This window comes from Rattus rattus, chromosome 1, assembly GCF_011064425.1.
Source record: "Rattus rattus isolate New Zealand chromosome 1, Rrattus_CSIRO_v1, whole genome shotgun sequence".
Lineage (NCBI taxonomy): Eukaryota > Metazoa > Chordata > Mammalia > Rodentia > Muridae > Rattus > Rattus rattus.
This window is the reverse complement of record NC_046154.1, coordinates 201,710,670-201,731,117: the sequence shown is the minus strand read 5'-3', so window position 1 is coordinate 201,731,117 and position 20,448 is coordinate 201,710,670. Positions and strand designations below refer to the sequence as shown.

General features: G+C 43.6%; 1 protein-coding gene across 1 annotated transcript in view; it reads right to left on the bottom strand.

Moving 5' to 3' along the window:
• Tafa2 (TAFA chemokine like family member 2) overlaps positions 1–20,137 on the bottom strand; it is a 464,270-nt gene extending 444,133 nt beyond the window's left edge. Inside the window, exon 1 of the mRNA XM_032913322.1 lies at positions 18,652–20,137. The gene's annotated coding sequence lies outside the window, so the exon portion shown is untranslated. The remainder of the gene's footprint in view (positions 1–18,651) is intronic.
• Positions 20,138–20,448: the final 311 nt, after the last annotated feature.

Genomic DNA, 20,448 nt, shown 5'->3' with positions numbered 1-20,448 from the left:
GTAGAAACAGGAGAATGCCTAGACCTCATTGGCCAGCCAGGATAGCCAATGAGCTCCAGGTTGAGCGAGCAGCCGTGTTTCAGGCAATAAGGCAAGCCACTGAGGGAGACATCTGGCACTGACCTCCACCCTGCGAGCAAACCTGCACACACACGTGCACACACAAAGCAAATGAAATATATCAACCAACATATAAAGCTGAGATTTAATATATGCCAACCTTTTCACAATTCAGCTCTTACGACAAAGGGAGAAAATATAAAGTATCTACAAATTACCACTCCTCCTTTGATCTTGTCATCGTATTAGAGACATCCCTAACCTTCAGGAAAAGAGGCCTATTTATTCGTCTTACCATATATGGTCTGCAGCCTGCATTATCACACGGTTACCAAAAGAATCCCATCGTAGAAGTGTTTTCTTCTTCACTCTGCCACTCACTGAACACAAGGTTTTTAAAAAGAAATAGACTCACTCAGAAAGAGATTGTCTGGATTTATCCGACATAATTAATGTTTTTATGCGGCTTTGTTATTCATCAGAAAATTAGAAGATTGCATTGTTCGATACCCACCAAGCATTTAACATATAATTAGTCTTGTATTGATGTCCTACAAAGGCAACCAAGTGTGCTCTACAACCAGGGTCTCTATGTAAACTCTGCCCATCGTGCTCCCAAGAAACCTAGGTTTTTAAAAACCAGAAAGCCCAAGAGAGATTTTTGTAAGACAAATGCCATAGAACATTTTCGCCTGAATTTGAATCCCAGGAGTTCTGGGGCAGGGAGAAAGATCTGCTATTTTTCACCTTTGTTTATGAGTTGTGCTTTCTTTCTGTTTTTTCAGTTTGGTTTAATAAATACTTGAGCTTGTAATGTCCGTTCTTCAGATTCTCTTACGCACTAATCCTTTATCTCACTACTTAAGAGATTGTCGCTTTTCATCAAGTAGAATGGAAAAAAATCATAGAAAGATATTATGAGAAAGTCGAGACTCATTCCAAGGATGTTATGGATATTGTAGTGTGGTTTTAATGATACAATTCTGGATTTGAGAAGAAAAGGAAAAACAGGTCCTGGCTGGCATCTTCAGACACAAATACTTTGAACCAAGACAATTCTCTAATCGGCATCATGCTAAGAAAAGAAGTAATTTTCCCAGTGAATATGGTGGAGAAGCAGTATGTATGACTTAAAACTCTGTTCCAGGGACTAGAGAGACAGCTCAGGGATTCAGAACACCGGCTGCTCTTGTAGAAGACCTGGGTTTGGTTTCTAGCGCCCACCTGAGAGCTCATAACCATCTGTAGCTCCAGTTCCAGGGGATCTGATGCCCTCTTCTGGCCACCCTGGGGAACTTCATTTCATGCCAGGATGCACAGGCATGCATGCAGTCAAAAACAGAAAAAACAAAAACAAAAACAAAAAAAACTCATACATATAAAATAGTAAACCAATCTTTATTCTAAAGTGGAAAAAGAAAAGTTCCACTTATTTAGAGGAAAGATGTTTTAGCACTAAAGTAGTATCATCCTCTGGAATCTCTATGTGGGAAATAATGACAATTATTTCCTACAGTGCTTGCTGTGGTGTCAATGTCAAGGTTTAAATTTTCAAAAGTCTATAGATATCCATGGAAAGCAAAGACCACAGTGAAGGTTTTGTTCCCTCACGGCTATGAAGAAGTGCACAGAATGTCCCCCGGGTTTACATGGGGCAACTAGGAGCACAAAACTCAAAGATTCACCCCCATTTTTTCCCTGGATCCCTTCCTGATATCTTCATCAGCTTCACCAGGAGGCAGCCCATGGCCACAAGCAAGGATTGAGACTAGATTGTGTTAAGCTGGACAATAAATGGGGGGCGGGGGGACCCTCTTCCTGAAGGTGCTGAAACCATTGGAGGTCTGTTTTCCTTGCTGTTGTTCCTTGGGGCTCCTCGGGTGTTTTCACACAGGCTGCAGATGACACCTTCTAAATGGATCCCAAATGTGTACTCTGAACCACAGTCCCATCCCAGTCTCTGTGACTCACTTCTGCCTTCTCTCAGCTGTCCCTGGGAGAAGCTCCAGCCCCAGCTCAGACTCCAAAGGCTTGAAAGGTTGGCGATTGTCTATATTCCTCTGGGAAGAATGCAGTCGCTCTGGAGTTACTCCGTGGTAAGCGATTGTTGTATGAGCCAAGACTCACTGTGAATCCTTCCTCTCCCGTCTTCTCAAATCTACTTCGCTGCTCCCCTCCACCCAAGGCAGAACCTTTTGAAGTGTCACAGGAGGATGGTCCTATAAAGGGCACATTGCACACAGGGTCTGAGGGCAGCACAAAGGTCACTGAAGGATGTCACAGTTTTATCAAGCACGGTGGAATGTGTGAGCTGGGCAAATTGACAGCTCTGCTCTGACATGACAGATATTGCGAAGAACTGTTGAGTGTTTGAATGATTTTTTTACTCTATTTGAAAATTGACAAGTAGGCCGATTATTTCGTAAACACTGGCCAGACACACAGGGCAGTGGGAGACAAAGGACCCTGTTATTTACCACTGCTGCATGGGGTCACGTGTGAACCACGTCTGCTTGTCTGAAAGTTCCATTGCTACGATGCCTTGCCTGTTGGTGCCACACCCAGGCAATGATGAATCTGTGGGACTAGGGTCAACGAAATGGGCAACAAGCAGACCTTCCCTAGCCTTGGGGGAGGAGACTTTTTATTACACCACAGAGGGGAGATGCTATCTTCCAACACTGATCACCATTTTTGTTTTGCAGCATTCTTAAATGTATTGTGGAGAGAAAGGGTCCCTGACAGTCCCATTGGAAATGTCTTTAACAGTCCCTGGTACTCCTGTGCTACAGGACTATTGTTCTCTGTGAAATTAGAAAGAGCCGTCATGACTCACTCAGGCATTTCATAATACCACGTCAAATTATGCACATTAAACTATGTTGTAAATAAGACAGTACGTGTGTAAATTAGTTATTCCTTGTGCTTCTGGAAATTATTTATCGTAGAAACAAAAGGAAAATAAGTTAAAATATCAGAATAGAAAAATTAAACATCCCTCAGTAAAACATTTACTACTGACCTTTGATGAGAAATGGTGAAGAATCAGACACATTGCCTGACCTAAAGAATTTCATAGCCAATCAAGTCAATACCAAAAATAAACCTGATTTAAAAAAAAATCAAAAGAAGTAAACAGACATTTCTCAAAAGAAGATAGGTAAGTGACCGATAGGTAAATGAAGGTGGATCCATTGTCACAGAAATAAAAATCAAAACCAAAACAAGATACCACTTGTCTCATTTAGAATGGCTATCATCAAATATATATAGCAAACTGGAAAGTGTGGGAAGACAAAGGAATGCTCGAATACTATTGGCAAGAATGCAGGTTGTCACAGCCATTGCACAAAGCAGTAAAGAGGCTCCTCAAAAAAAACTAAAAATAGAACCATCATATGACCCAGCACTCCCCACTACTGTTTGTCCAGCCAAAGGAAACAAAATCACTATATCAAAGAGACATCTGCACTCTAGTATTCATTGCAGCATCATTGACAATAGCCAAGATATAGAGACGATCTGAATATCCCTCAGTGGACAAACGAGTTTAAAGCATGGTAGAAACATGCAGTGGAAGTCATTCTTTAAAAAACTGTATAGCTTTGGAGAAGGTGTGCCAAGAGAGGTGTGTGTTCAAACACCACTGCATGATCTCACGCAAAGATCTCACTGCATGACCTCACCACGCTGGCCTCACAGAGTGAAGAGTACCTACCAGAGACCAGAAAAAGTAGGAGACGAGAGGAAGGGAAGGATTGGTGGTGACGATATTCCAGCTGACTGAGAAGCCTTTGTGTTCAGTAAGGTGAGTTCTCCTAGCATCCAGTTCTAGATGTTTCAAAATAGCTAGAAAGGGGGGAGGTTTTAAATGTTCTCAGTGCAGATTTATTTAATGTGAATATATAATCGTGCAGATTTGATGACTATATAATGCATGTGGGCACATATCAAAATATCTCAGATACTCTCATAGATCTGTGTGATTATGGGGTCGGATGAAATAACAATAAAAAGTCTGAAAAAAATAAAAAAATAAAGACAAAATAACAAAAAGACCAAAAAGGGGTTGGGGATTTAGCTCAGTGGTAGAGCGCTTGCCTAGCAATCGCAAGGCCCTGGGTTCGGTCCTCAGCTTCGGGGGGGGAAAAAAAGACAAAATAACGAAAAGTCTGACTTTTAAAATTACCAACATTGTTAAGAAAGGATGGAGAAGACTGGGGAGGAGTTGATATGCAAGGACAATACCAGAAGATTCAACAGTTTGCCTTTAGGGTCTCAAAAGGAGAGAGGAAAACAACCAAGCTTTAAAAGAAAAAGAAAACCCTATCTGAAGACTTGATAGTAAGCTCTACTATTCTATTGTATGGTAGAATTCTTACCATTGGATTTTTTTTTTTAATGTGTGTTTCAGGACAGTTATAAGAAAGCTTGTTTCAGATCCCTACCACAGAAGAATTATGAAAGGAGGAGTTAATGGTTCTTCTTCCTTTGATTTGGTCATTACACTTATACAGGTATCGGACAGCACACTGTACCTCCCAAAAGCATGTATAGAAGGATACCTCAGCTAAAATACAAGCTGCTTACCACTTTAGTTTCACAATACACAGAATCAGGCCACACGGTGGTCAAGATATGTTCAAGACAGAAGGGAAGCACAAATGGGGAGGTATCTAAGCAGTGGTCACATCCAGCCATCTCATTGCCAGGGAGAAAACTGATGACAAAGACATTTGGTAACTGTTTAAGGGCTGACAATTGTCTGGTACGAGGTCAGAAGTAGGGCCTGTTATTTCTGACCCTCAGTTTGGAAAAAGGCCTCGATAGAAACTGCTTATTCCTGGATAGAATTTTACCCGGAACAGAGGAGGAAGCCTACTTTGACACGGTACATTGACACACATCTCTCCTCTTCCGTCTGGCTTTGGTTGTTACTTTACAATAAACTTATTCTGGGCCCAGAGTCTTACCTCTGGAGGTACGATTAGCTCTTTCCTTTGTATAAAAATGCTAACCGCAGCAGCTTTTTCCCTGACCCCCATCTTCCCCCTGTGTCTCCCTCCATCTGGCCTCCTACCTGATACCTCTTCCCGGTCCTATCCTTCCAACCGCTCACCGCGCCACCTTGGCCATCCCCGCCCTTGAGCTAGCAAGTCTGCTTTCTACTCTCAGTTCCCTCAAGCCTGCCATTTCATCTGTCTTGAGAACCTGATGTCGATTTCACAAAATACAAAGTGAACTACTGGCCACGAGCTCTGGAGTCTGCATAACCACTGTGTGCAGTCAGCTACTAGGAAAAGGTACCAGGCCAAGGGAAACGCTGCCCATTCAGTCTGCCCCGGAGAGCGACAGACTCTGCTCTGAGGTAAAATTCTCTTAGGTGCAGTAAATGCTATTAATTCGGTTATCCATTTTGAAAGATCATTCTAAGATTCTCAATAATATATCTTATCAGAACTGAGTCGGGAAAGAAAAACAGATAGATGTTTTTCAGTAAGTTCAGCATAACTTCATAATCTTAAATCTAACGATATAAATTTTGATGTTTTTAGACAAAGCAGGGAGAAAGAAAGGTCCGTTCAGTTTAAAGTCTGCCATTATAAGCATTCAACTCCACACAATACATTTTATACTCCAAGGAATGAAGACATCAGGAAAACACAGTTATAAAGCGAGCCTTAAACAAAACTAAAAGATATCCAGCTTTAAATTTTATTAAATAAATAATTGACCTTTTGACCTTTTAGGTTTTATTAAATATACTACATTTCTTTTTTTTGCATTTTTTATTGGATATTTTCTTTATCTACATTTCAATATTATCCCCCTTCCCAGTTTCCCCTCCAGAAACCCCTATCTCATTCCCCCACCCACACTGCCTCCAAAAGAGTGTCCCCCCCACTCATTCACTGCCACCCACTCCCTCCCTGACATTTCCCTACACTGGGACATCAAGCCTTCACAAGACCAAGGGCCTCTCTCCTCCCATTGATGTCCAACAATGCCATCCTTTACTACATATGCAGCTGGAGCCATGGGTCGCTCCAAGTGTACTCACTGGTTGGTGGTTTAGTCCTTAGGAGCTCTGAGTGTCTGGTTGGTTGATATTGTTGTTCTTCCTATGGGGTTGCAAACCCCCCTCAGCTACCTCAGTCCTTTCTCTAACTCCTCCACTGGGGTCCCCATTCTCAGTTCAATGGTTGGCTGTGAGCATCTACCTCTGCATTTGTCAGGCTCTGGCAGAGACTCTCAGGAGACAGCTATATTGGGCTCCTGTCAGCATGCACCTCTTGGCATACCCAATAGTGACTGGATTTGGTGACTGTATGTAAAATGGATCGCATTGTGTGGCAGTCTCTATGTGCCCTTCCCTTCAGTCTCTGCTCCGTATTTCCTCCTGTGAGTTTTTTGTTCCCCCTTCTAAGAAGGTCTAAAGCATTCACAATTTGGTCCTCCTTCTTCTTGAGCTTCATGTGGTTTGTGAATTGTGTCTTGAGTAATCCGAGCTTTGGGGCTGATATCCACTTATCAGTGAGTGCATAGCATGTGTGTTACCTCACATAATCAAATATAGGCTGTTTTAATTTTTTTGGAATTTTCTATAGCAGCTGCCATTCAAAGGCTTTATTTAACCTAGGACGGCTAACACAAAATCAATGAATATCTGAAAGCATATCATAAAGCATACTAAATAGGATTCAGAATTATTACAACAAAATGTTCTAGCATCTTTGAAGCCAAGAGCAATGACACTACAGTGAGTATTTATTACCAAAGTTTAAAAAAAAAAGTATCTGATTCAGAAAATGACGATTCTGTATATAAGGACAAGTGGATTGAAATTCCCTAATGAGTGATGAGTCAAATTAGTGGCAAAATCAATCAAAATATATTCCATATATAGCTAAACAACACTTAAGTTTGGCGTTGACAAATGCTATTCAATGTTTTTAATTTATCTAACAGCAGGACCATAAGCATATGTCATCTCTGAAGCTCCAGGCTATATTAAATTACATAAAGAATGGAATTTGGGGTTGCTGTACTTATTTTCTTTTTCTCCATCACCCTTTATATACAAATAAATATTTTTAATCTATAGGCACGTTTTGTAATCTCTGTCAATTCTTTGAGAATGGTGTATTTCATGAATGTCAAGCAGCCTCGGCCATTTCCTTCCCACACTCTCCACACTCCCAGCCTTTCCTACCCAACTTTAAAATTTAGAAATAACATTTTTTAAAAGATTTATTTATTTACATGATCTATATGAGTATCCTGCAGCTGTCTTCAGACACACCAGAAGAGGGCATCAGATCCCATTACAGATGGTTGTGAGCCACCATGTGGTTTATAGGATTTGAACTCAGGGCCTCTGGAAGAGCAGTCAGTGCTCCTAACCACTGAGCCATCTCTCCAGCCCATAGAAGTAGCATTTTTAAGGTCAACTTAGACATGGAAAGTGCATACATTCATTCACATGCACGCACACACACTCACACACATGTGCACCCTCAGAATAAATGAAAGTTACTCCCCAAATGCTCCCTCATACATTAAGGAGGTATTCAAAAGCTATACCCTAGTCGATATGTAGTAATGGTCACCATTCCGTTGAGTTTATTATCTATTATGTACCTAATGCCATTTTAAACCCTGGAAATCAAAGAAATAAACTGAAGTTGGGCTTGCCCTGGGGTTTACAGTTCAAGGGATTTGGTAATGTGAATCCACCCATGGCTCATCCATAAACAGAGCTATTTCTACAAATCAGAAGCTGACAAACATTTAAAAGAAGGAAGTGAATAAAACTTAACATATAATGCTGAAAACTGTATTAATCACCTAGCTTAGAATACATTGTTCTATGCACTTGGCATATCTAAATCTAGTATCATCTTATGACCGGTTTGTCACCATATAGAACCAAAATAATTCCCAGACTCCTGATACAATAGATGACAAGGGGCTATACCAAGTGACCTAATCTTTTGACGTCCACAGTAGAAGAGAGGCAAGCCTGTGAACTGCGATACTAATTGGCATCAGCATATCTGGCTTAGGAAAGCAAACGGTACTATCACACAAAGTCACTAAATTGAGAAGTCTTTTGTCTTTCATCCTAAAAAAAAATCAAAAAAAACAAAACAAAACAAAACAAAAAAAAACACTTTAGGGAGGTTGTTTAAAGCATAGCAAAGCAACCTGGGCTGCTTTTTGGGAGCAGGTGGGTAGTTACTGGTTCGTTCCGTGTTTGAGATAAGACTGGGTCCCTGCCGCCCAGGCTATCCTCATATTAGGCTAGCCTCGTGCTCCCTGGGATCTTCCTCCTGCCTCTGGGACTCTCTAGGAATGGAGCGGTGAGCTAGCCCATCCCCCTGAAAGCATTGTTTACAAAGAGATGGTCACTTTCGGGCAGCAGCCAAGAGAACATACAATGAAAATCAGTCTTTCCACTCCACCTCTGCACCTACTGACAGAGCTATTCAAGCAGAAACAAAACCCAGACAGTGTGGCCAAATCTTGACAACTAAGCTTTAAATTAAAAGTTGGCAGTGACTCTTGAAATTCCTCCAAAAAAAATCTAAAATTCCAAAATTCTTCTTCTTGGCTGTGAAATAAATAAACTCATTTTTTATTTTCAGATTGTAAGAAGCCATTTATGTGTGAAGAACTGACCGTGTCCAGCTTGTGTTTTGAGGGAGCCGTGTGTTTTCTGAATAGAAAGCTAGAAAGTATCTAGACACTTATTAATGCTGCACTCACACGGTCTCTGAGCAAAGCGCTGAGTCATCAGGTTCCTCCTGCTGACCAGGGAAGGAGCCGTCAGGGAGGCAAGAACTGCGGTCCCATTTTCTCAATGCCCGGAACAACATTCCCTGATAAATACTCTCCAAAGCCTTGCAACCTAAATTGGATGCCACCAATTAACAGTGCTATCCTTGTCTGAGAAGTTGTTGGAAATAGAGAGTCTGAAGCCCTGTTTCAGGAATTCACTGCAAATCCCTCCATGTGACTTGTATCTGCACACAGAAGCTTAAGAGGCAATGAACTAAGGCAGAACACATTGCAGACCTACACAGCCCGTTCTAAGTGTTTGAGATAAATGTAAACTCCTGTAGACCTAGTACATCTCTGGAGACTCTAAGAGGCTGGATGGGGAACACACCAGAGACGACCACTCAGACACATTTTGTGGCCAACTGAAAGTGGGTGCATCAAGTCCTTCTTAGAAGGGGAAACAAAATACAGGAGGAAACACAGGGACAAAAAGTGGAGCAGAGACTGAAGGAAAGGCCATCCAGAGACTGCCCCACCTGGGGATCCATCCCATATGCAGTCACCAAACCCAGTCACTATTGCTGATGCCAAGAAGTGCTTGCTGACAGGAGCCTGAGAGCCTTACTGATACAGATGAGGATGCTTGCAGCCAACCATTGGACTGAGAACAGGGTCCCCAATGGAGGAGTTAGAGAAAGGACTGAAGGAGCTGAAGGGGTTTGCAACCCCATAGGAAGAACCACAATATCAACCAACCAGACACCCCAGAGCCCCAGAGACTAAACCACTATCCCAAGAATATACACTATCCCTATGGTTCCAGCCACATATGTAGCAGAGGATGGCATTGGCTGGCATCAATGAGAAGGGAGGCCCTTGGTCCTGTGAAGGCTTGATGCCCCAGTGTAGAGGATGCCTGGGGCAATGAGATGGGAGTGAGTGGGTGGGAGGGGGAGCATCTTCATAGAAGCAGGGGGAGGAGGGAAGGGAAAGGGGGGAACCAGGAAAGGGGATGGCGTTTGAAATGTAAATACATAAAATATCCAATGAAAAAATAGAAAGTCTTTCATTCTATCCTGCTGGGGCTACACTCAGGTATTCAGGTCCTAAATATGACACCAAGTGTCCAGAGTACAGGGCTTTTGAAGGCAGACACCATGTCCTGTCATCTAGCTCGGAAGCTGCAAGGAGCCATGGATGGGCGGGCTTAGAGGAGGTAACCTTCCTCTAAGCAAGCAATTCATCAAAAGCTAAGATGAGCAGTTGCTGAGGGGGAGGATTCGGTTAGAGGTCCCCCACCCCCACCCCTGTGTTCTGAGCAAGCAAGCAGTTTCCGAAAAAAAAAAAAAAAAAAAAAAAAAAAACAGAAGCTAAGTTGTAAGTTAACCAGGACATATTGACCTTGGGTCCCTAGAAGAGAGTTGGGTGGTTTTCCATGTTACTCTCCACTAAGGAGAGTAAATTCAAGTTAACCCTGAAATGGCCTCAACAAGAATCCAAGATGGAGGAACATCTGTACTGTCTTCCCTGTCACCAGGGCACCAACTTCAGAGTGAGTTCATCATCAAATATATGGTCATCTGAAGAAATAAAACTAAATACTGGAGCCCATCTTTCTCATTCTGTCCCTCCTGCTAGTCCTGTCACTGCCAACCACAGTCTGCACATAGAGCTGAGAGTCATGGCTGGAGATGACAGTAGAGTCAGGACACATCTCCCTAACGCGCAGTGTCCCTATACCCCGACGGCACAATCATGGCCCTTGGCCCACAGACAGCCTATAGATGTACCTTTTGACTAAGAAGTGGTTTCAAATTTGAATTCATTGTCATCGTTCATAACTCTGGAACCTTCACAGTAGAAAGAGTCTTCACATCTAAGTTCTACTCTACAAGTCAAAACAATCCATTCCACCACGGCAACATGTTAGTGCCAGATCTCCACCGTCTCAGTTAGGTGTTGGCCAGCATCTCCATGATTCTGTAAGGTCTCTGCAACACTGCCAGCTGCCATTTTTTCTCATCTTCTACTCAGTCTCTTTCATTCATTCCTATTCCCAGCCTGACTCTCTTAGGCATTTGAATTTGCATTCCCTCAGAGAAGGTCTAGGCCATGCCTTATCTCTGTGGCCCTGGGGTCCCTCCTTTGGCCAGTTGACTTTGTGAGCTGTAGGCTCCACAGCACTGCATTCTCCTTTTAAATCCACAGCATGCAATTTTTTCCTTCACCATTCACCCTGACTCAGACATTTTGATTATTTTAATTAGTTCTTTTCAGGTCTGTTCTTCACAATTAAAAATAAGAATGACCAGCAAAAGCAGGTACAGAAGAGTACATTGGTTTTTTTTTTCCTTGCTGAGATAAAGCAGTAACACAGACAATACTTGCAATTCATATCATCAATGTCTGTGGATCCAAAAAACATCACATAATAAAGCCTGAATCCTCACTGTGGTATTTGGAGGTAGAACTTGTTAGCGAATTGAATCAGAAGAATGGAGCCCCCATGAATGAAGTAACCTCTATAATGGAGGTATAATATACAGCCCCTCTCTCTCCTTACCCCTCCCTCTTTCATTTTCTCTTCCTCTTTCCCTCACCAATCTATCCCTTCTTCTCTCCTTCTCTTTCTCTCTTTCCCTCTTTCCCTCTCCCCTCCTCCTCCAAGAAGGTAGCTGTTTTCACCAGAAACAGACCTTCACCTCACAGGTATACTGGCCCGCTGTTTTGGAAACCCCAGCTTCTACACCTATGAAAAATAAATGTTTGCACATGAGCCTCCTGGTCTATGGTATTTTTGTTATAGCGAAACTGACTGACAGTATTAAATAAATACCTACTGAATGAACGGATTTTTCTAAAGGTCATTGTTACATTTCTTAATTTACAATTTTTGAATAAATGTATCTAGTAGTTATATAACATGTGAAGATTTATTTGTTAACCTACTTGCACTTGGGTTGATCAAACCAAGCCACTTTACGTGAGTGACAGTGAGAACAAGCAGTAGACGACAAAGACGTGACATTACAGGCCTGAGATCCACTGCCTATCCCAACTGATCTTACAATAAAAAGTGCACCAAAAAACGAAGACACTTAAACAAACCAAATCATGAGATTTAACCTGACTCAATGTTATGGCCCCAAGCCTATTGTCTTTAACCACCACCACCATCATCATCAACAACAACAACAACAACTCGAATTAATTGTCTTGCAAACTCGACCTGAGAGGCTGCTGAAGAACTGAGGCAAGAAAGTGATACTCTTATTATCCCACAGTTACCTATTGTTTGAGCTTCATAAACAACCTCCAGCATTCTTCCCACAGCCCCACCCAAGTTTTATAATATCTACAAACATTATCCCTGAGCAAATCAAAACATCAGGCTAATGGATACTCACCACTCAGCGAATGATGAGGCCCAACTATGTATTAAAATAGCGAAATCTAAAATTTGACCCAATTCTAAGTATAAATTTATAAGCTCACCAACTATGGGTCCAAAGACCCTTTCATAAGGGAATTGTTTGTAATAGTAGTAAACAGGTATGCTAGCAAGAAACTATTACCATTTAACATTCTAAGAGCTAAACTCCCCCACCCCACCCCAAAAATTCCTAAACTAAAAGTGTTCATTGAATGCAAGTTCCCCAAATCAGGGCTTCTGTTTTCCATCTTATGAAGCTATGAAGCCTTTCCCCTCCCCCGCTGGCCTCTGGATTGCCTCGCTGAAATGTAGAAACACTGCCTGCTTCCTCCCCACCACATACACTATAAAAAAAAAGAGCTAAAAGTTGCAGCTTTTTCGCTCAATTTAACTCAAACTTCTAAAGGACAGCACAAAGCTTGACCCTATCGCTGTCACAATGTCCACTGGCCCTTTCTCAGAAGGAATCTGAACTCTCCAGCACCAACAGATTTGAGTGGCTATTCACCATACACCTATAACAGGGTAGAAACAGAAATAACACTCAGGCATTTCTCCCTTAAGGAAGAGCATACTACATAGTGCTTCTGTTGCTGTGGGACTACCCATGAGTTAATGCAGAGTATTTATTAATTATATTATATTATTATTATATTTATTATAATATTGTATGTTATTTTCCTCCAATGTTTCAAAGTGACCACTTCTGAATTCCCACCTAACTTGAAGAGTCACGCAATTATTCCATTACTGCATAGCACTCTATTGTTTCAGTAAACCTTGTTTGAGAGTTCCCCTCTCAAGGAAAATATTCTAGAAAAAGTCTGTTTTCATGGAGATAACATGGTGTTAGTTAGATTTACACACACACACACACACACACACACACACACACACACACACACACAAAGCTTTTCTGATTACATGTCCAGTGCACAAACACAAAGACTATTAATCTAGGACAAAACAAATTGGAGCAAATAATCCACCTTGCTTTTCTTACTAGATGGACTTTTTCACAATAGAGCGAGTATACATGGATACCATAAGGTACGAGCATTGGAAGACAGGAGGCATGTTTACTTATTGAATCTTTAAGTACAATTTTCATTGTACTTCCCTCCCAAAAAAAAAAAGACATTTTAAAAAGACAAAGAGCTAAGCCATAAATGAAATAATACCAAGGAAGCATTTGCACATAGAGAGGATAATTTTAAATTATAGTGTTTTCCATTCACTCCAGAGAGAATCTGTCTCCTCACAACCCAGCCCATTGTGGTTTGAAACTGGAGTTCTAGGACACAAATTTACTGTCCCCAAACCTTCCGCCTAGCATCCACTATGGATATGCCCATATATTTGTTCACAAAGAAAAGCCTAATTCACCACAGAAAGCAGTGTTATTCCAAACTATTAAACCCAACCATAAAGTCCATGTGCAGCAAGGGGAGGCCATAGGCAAGTGGCACTGCAAACCGGAAGGTCTGGAATCTTTGTATGGTCTTTAAAGGTAACAGAGTTGCCCTTTCACATGCAAGCGATTGTACCCTAACTAGTTCCTAAGGAGAAGTGCATAAATGTGAAAATATTCAGTAAAGCAAGCTTTGTCCTCAAGGCCACTTCAGACTCTCTGTGTTTCCTACGTATGCTTTTGTTCTGCAAAGCCCATCACTAAGAGCCAAGGAGATGGGTCTGCGTGGTTGTCGCCATTTTACCAAGTACTTGACTTTGCCATCATACCCATTGCTAGAATGCAACATTATTGCATTATTGAATCTCGGGGTAAGGAGTTTCCAAAATCTACTGCTTAGAGAAAGCAATACAAATGTAACTTTAATTGAATGACTAGATGCACTGTTGCCAGGGGAAAGGGAAATGTACCTTTGCTAACTGGCCATTCAGGGGAAATCATAGAACAATTACAGCTGCTACAGAGTAATTTAGGAGACTGGAGGAAGCGGTATGATATAGGCAAGGATACTCCGATTCCTTAATTATATCCTTTGCCTCGTAGGGACCATGGTGAACAGACCAGAAGTCTCTCCTTCGAGCGTGTGTCTCCACTATTCATCTGATTTCCCAGCAAACTAAGTTCTGTATCTTCTGACAGCAATGCCAATCAGTTGCCGAACTGACGCTGAGTCAGTGAATAACTTGTTATGGGCTATTCAAGGAGGTCCGACAAGCACACGTGATATACACATTGAGAATGGGTGAGTTTTAGGAATTGAACACAAGCTGTGAGCTGATTTGCAACTACTGTCCATAAATCAAAACAAAATGTTTCAATGCAACTAGAAAGACTTGGGACTGTGGAGAAATATGCTTCACAAAGTAACATGCGGATATATCCTATGCTTAAAATGTGTTGGGATTCTCACTGCCGCTATCAACCAAGGCTTCCCAAGATGTCCCAACACAGAGTGAAAAACTGACTTTTATGTTTTGAGTTTGTAATTTAGTCAATAAAACTATCTTTTAAAAAAAGAAAAATATATGTGTTACATGTGACAATGGGTCAAAGTGTAAAACCCAACAATAAATTATCTTGTTAAACTATAAATGCAGTTGTGCTATAGGTCAAGTCTTATAAATTAGTGGAAAACTAGATATCGAAAATAAAGGCCTTTAATAAAGTTGTCTTGCCTCCTTCAACACAAAATCAATATATTACCAACCTTCCATGAAAACATTTGCGTATATAGGGATATAGAGATTGCATAGAAACATAATGCATGAGAAATATATTTAAATTCTACTTTCTTTGTATTCTAATGAGTATAGTCATTTCTCTTAAATTTTTATAAGAAACAGAAGCAGAAGACAAAACTGAGCAGCTTTACTTCATGAGGAGAGCTGACACACTACGCTGAATGGATTTCCTCAGACCTTCAGAAACCTATGTAGCATGCCAGGGCCTCCTGACATGCGCAACACAGAAGCAAACTTCTGGGAGTGTTTGCTAATCTCGCCTGCCTATAACCCACTTCAGACCACACTCCGAACTTAAGAAGATTGCTAGTAACTCTCGAGCCCATCTTTTCTTTATCAATGAAATGTTTAATAGCTCCATATGTTCAGATAGAATTCCAAAGAGTCCCCCCCCAAAAAAAAGGCAAATTCTGAGTCCTATTCTGAGTCATCACAAAACCAGTGACTCAGAAGTAAGCTGCATCCTGTGAAACAGTGGGCAAGCAAGGGGCCCAGAAATGACGTCGATTCAGCTGCCTTGGCCTTCATAACCAGGAGCAGTTGGTGTTAATGAATTTCTTCTCTTTGTTTTGATGGAGCCCTACTAGTAACAGATTGAAGAATGGCCTTTGTAAATAAGCCCAGAGCATAGGTCTAGGCAGAGTGCACTGGTTGTTTATTTTACCGAAGTGTATAGTTTTTCACCAAGGAAACAAAACTGCACTACGTGGTAGCGTTCCTTATTTTTGCTTGAATTTTCAATGAACAAAACAGCTGCAGAAGAAGGCTACCTAACGAGGCATCTCTAATGAAGTACTGCAGAATGAACAGCAGAGGCACGGAGACGCCTGTGCTCTGCTCGATTCAGCCTTTCAAATACAGCACAAGTGACCAACCCTTTGGATAGCTTCTCCTTCCAGACATCATTGTAAATCTTCTGAGCAAATGTCCATCACTTTGCAAGTACTCCTCAACTTGAACGTGCTCAAACAGAGCCAGCTTTTTAGGGCCATGATTAAGAAGTGCCGGGTGAGTGCTGGAACGTCACAGATTACCCATCCTGTACAGGGTAATGCAGAAGATCCAGTTGGCACTCCATCAACGTTAAACTATACTTCGCGAATTTCCCTGTGAAAAGGACATCTAAGACAGCCACCAAAGCACTGTCTTATAGATATTGAATCCAAGACTGCTAAATCTTTCTGATGAGACAAAAAACAGTTTTTCGGAAATGCTACCCCAAAAGTTTCAGCACTTTATAAATTTTTAAAAAGGGAAAGTGGCTATGTCTAAACATAGACCTTTCTCTACAGCCGTGTCGTCCCATTTTATAACCCGGTGGTTGGTAAACACTCAGATAATGTAGTGTCTACGAAGAGTGTAGCCACGTCCACTCAAGTCCGCAACATCGTTTCTGTCCAGTTTGTCATTGTTAAAGTAACTAACGTTCCCCCTCCGATTCAGAATCTCACGTGGGTGCACACACTCAGAGCCCTCACCCCCACCTCTGGTATTATGCAGGTTATTCACTTTGACACAAAGGTTTCCTGATTCCTCTTTAAGAAACATACATCAAATGCCACTGTATGTAAATGAGAAGCAAAGCATAGTAACCCACTGTTTTAAAAGGCAAGAAAATAAGTCTTTGATCAGTCTTTTGAATGCCATTTTGAATAAAGCAACACTAAAACTCTGCTTCTTACAAGGCTCCCCATGCCTAAGTACTCTGTTGGCAATAACAGTGTTTCTCAAAACCTTAAGCATGTAAACAATGCAATCCAGTTGTTTGCACCGGAAATTGGGGAAATTAGAATAAAATCAGCTTCAGTGTGGTTTTAAAACCAAGCCTCTAAAAAGGTCACGATCCAAACAGTGGACTGATGAGGTCCAGAACAGCATGAATTGGAAAAAGAGACAAACATGTCTGATCTGTTATTGAAAACGTACGATGTTGGGTACCGGTTTTCAAACTGTAAAGGACTCATTAGTTTGAGCACAGATGCGCGACATAGGAAGGGTAAATACAATATCCCTCATGCTCTGGTTCTTTAAAACATCAAATGTAGTTTTAATCTTTCTTCTCCAGTAATCTCCTTTATTACTTCACATGGAAACCTTGAATTAATTACTCAACTGTCTTAACTTACCTTGCCTAATAGAGCAGTTTAAAGGTGCTAATTGATAACCCTAGGAAGGATGATGTCTAAAGCAATCTGACTGGGCAGACAGGAACCAGATAATTACCAGCCAGTAGACAGCCATTGAAATTCACCCTGTCCTGAGAAGGCCCTGGGACACTGAGTGATTTGGGGGTGGGGTGAGCAGGATGCTCTTCATAGAGGGGGGAAAAAACTTAGGTTTGGAGACTGAAATGAGCTTTTGTATTTGACCCACAGAGGACTTTGATATTCAAGGAGAGATTTCACAATCACAAAAGGAGGATGGTTCATCCTCTATCTTATTGGCAGGAGATGAACTCACCAAGCACAGGATGGGGAGAAGCCGGTCACTGTGGTAACTACACATTCAATTCCCAAGGCTTCAGGCAATTGTTTAACACTGGTCACGCAGTGGAATATTGAGCAGGAAGAAAAGCATGGTCTCCCCCGGGGCTCTTAGAGAGCCCATGGACCAGCCTCCGGAGGAGACCGGATGGCTCAGCCCGCAGCTCCAGAAGAAATAGAGTGACAGACCTCAAACTTCGCATTTGCAAAAGCACTTTCTGTAAACGTGGCATTGCCAACTAATAGTCAAGAACTGTTCGCCTGAAGAAAACACCTCTCAGTAGACACCTAGCCTTTTAGAAGAAGGAGGGGACCGCAAAGCAGGTGGGCAGGGGGGGGGGGAAAGCTTGCTACTGGCAAGATGTGGAAGTCATCTACTCAGAAAGAAATGACAAGCCATTAGTCGTGTCCCCCACTCCCCCCAACACACACACACAAAACTGTGCTTTTTTTTTTCCTGAACGCTGTTCATTAAACGATACTTTTAAATGAAAGCTCTCTTGAAGTAGCCTTTACAAAAAGCTGTTTCATTCGGTCATAACGAGTCTGTTCCCAGAACTAAATAAACCTTTAAGCGGGTGAGGCTCCGGAACTTATGAACGTGATTCTTTGTGGAAATAGTTAGAGGTGGAGGAGTCAAAAGCCTCGTGGAAACGCCCACCCTCTGCAGAAAGGCCTGGGAATTAACTAGTCAGAAGTGGGCAGAAAGTAGGCATTCCAGACAAGAGACCTTTCCGTGGATCATCAGTCCTCACTGATTTCTCCCTTGATTGCGACCCCCAACTGCTTATGAAAAGTCTCAGGTGCTCACCAGGCTGGACTGGTAAGGGATCCAATTAAACCCCCATGATCTGACGCCTTCTGAAATAAGAGAGGGTGGACCCTGCTCCCCAAGCCTCTTGCCGGGCTCTGTCCCCCTCCCTGTGTCCCTTTTCCCGGCCCCTGTCCTCACCGTCTGCCGAGAGCGGGGACCGGGAAGGGGGAAGCCAGGCAGGATGCAGGATGCAGGACCGCATCTACCCTCATCTTGGCCTCCTGGGGCAAGCGGGTTTCTGCCCTGGGCCCAGTTGATACCCGAAGGAAGAGACGTAACCATGAGGGCTGCGGGGGCGCACGGTCCTGGTGCGACCACTGTGGTCCCCAAAGCCCGAAGGCTCCCGGGGCGCGGCTCACACCTACCTGCAGCCGGGCGTCCCGGTGGCGGCAGCACCTAGTGATGGTCCTGTAGCTTCCGCGGGCCAACGCCAGCCTCACCGCTCCTGCATCGCTTCCGAGATGCCGGTCCTCTGGCACCATCCAGGGGCATAGGGACCTGAAGTCCACCGGTGTGTGCTCGCGGAGGGCGAGCGAGTGTGGCCCTGCGTACGCGTGAGTGCCGCCTCCTCCGAAGGCTAAAGGGGGCTCGGCAGTGTCTTCACATACAAGCTGGGGTCCCCCCTCCCCGAAGCCAAAGGAAGATGCAGCGCGCGAGGCCGGTCCCTAGGCTCTGCTCTTTATCCCACAGTGTCAAAGTAATCAGAAGGTTTGTTGACCGAGGGGGAGAGCCAAAGTCCCCAAAACCCCCGGCGGCGCCCGCGGTCGCCCGCTGTCCCCGGCGATGCGCTGCGCGCGGTGCGCTCGGCTCCCGCGACTGCGAGGATCCAGGCGGGCTCCAGCAACCGCCGCTCTTATTCCATCTCCGATTTGTTTGCTTTGAGCGGCGAGCGAGGACTTTTCCTCTCGCCCCGCGTCGTCTCTCCCTTGCACACAAACGCGCGCTCACACGTTCCCCCTCTCCCGCCCTCCCCCGGGTTCTCTAGGGAAAGGCAATTGGACGCGGTGATTCACCTTCAGCAGAGCAGCCTCCGCCGAGCACTCCTCGAGTTCCCCGGCTGTCCTAGGTCTGCAGGCTCCGGTGTGGACAGGTTCTGAGCAGGCTCGCGGGCTGTGCGCTCAGCCGACGTCCTCCCCGAGAGAAGCCTGCGTTCCCGCAGCTCGCACTCGGGTCCCACGGGTGCCCTCCCTGACACCTGGGCGCCGTCGGGTCGCGTCCACTTAGCAGCAACTCCTGGCCAGCTGCAGCCCCTTGATCTCGCCTTCAAGTGCAGCCGGTCCAGCCTCTCGCAGCCCACCCGCCGCCACTCTAGGCATCGTGTGCTCCAAGGGAGGGAACCCTCTGCTGTCCCCCAGTCACGAGCGCGCCGGCACCTTCACCACCGTGGAGGTGCGAGTTCCAACAGCAGACACAAGCGAGCAGGTGTCGCCTGTGTCACTTCGCCAAAGGCGGGAGTGAGAAAGAACAGAACAAGGGGAGGGGCCCCGAGGAAACAAATCCAGATCACCAGAAGAAAAAGAAGCCAAATTTTAAAAAGAAGCAATCAAAGCATTCCCCTCTCTGAGTCCCACCACAAGCGTTGTACTGTTCAAATGCACTCGAGATAATGTTAGAAAGTCACCCCCAACGGGCAGAACCCTGACGGTCCACCCTAGACCCCCGTTCTACTCAGCTGGCTGGCCTTTGGGAGCGACTGGCCCCACTGTACAAAACCCAGAGAAGGCTGGCAGAGATGGGTTCTGACACTCCAGGCTGAGTTGAGCAGTAAAATGGGATGGCTGGACCGGGAGGCTCTGACTCCCTCCGTCTCCCTCCCAATTCTGTCAGCAGTGGCTGCAGATGCTGAGAGCAAACCACCTTCCCTGCAGGAAAAAAAAAAAAAAAGTAAAAGGCGACCGCAAACGCTACAAATGCTGGACTGTGTCTCCCTCTAGCGGGAAATCTGGGTTAGAATGCTTTGCCGGCTGTCACCAGGATTTTCAATTTTTCCACAAAATAAAAAAGAAAATACTACCCGATTTCAGAGAATTTTGCATTTCTACAACTAACAATTTCTGACGTATTCAAAGGTCTGGGTTTTTTAATACAATCCCATGATAGCATATTCATTACGAAAGGAGTATCCTGACTTTACAGAAATGTCATAGCAGGATCCTAGGAGG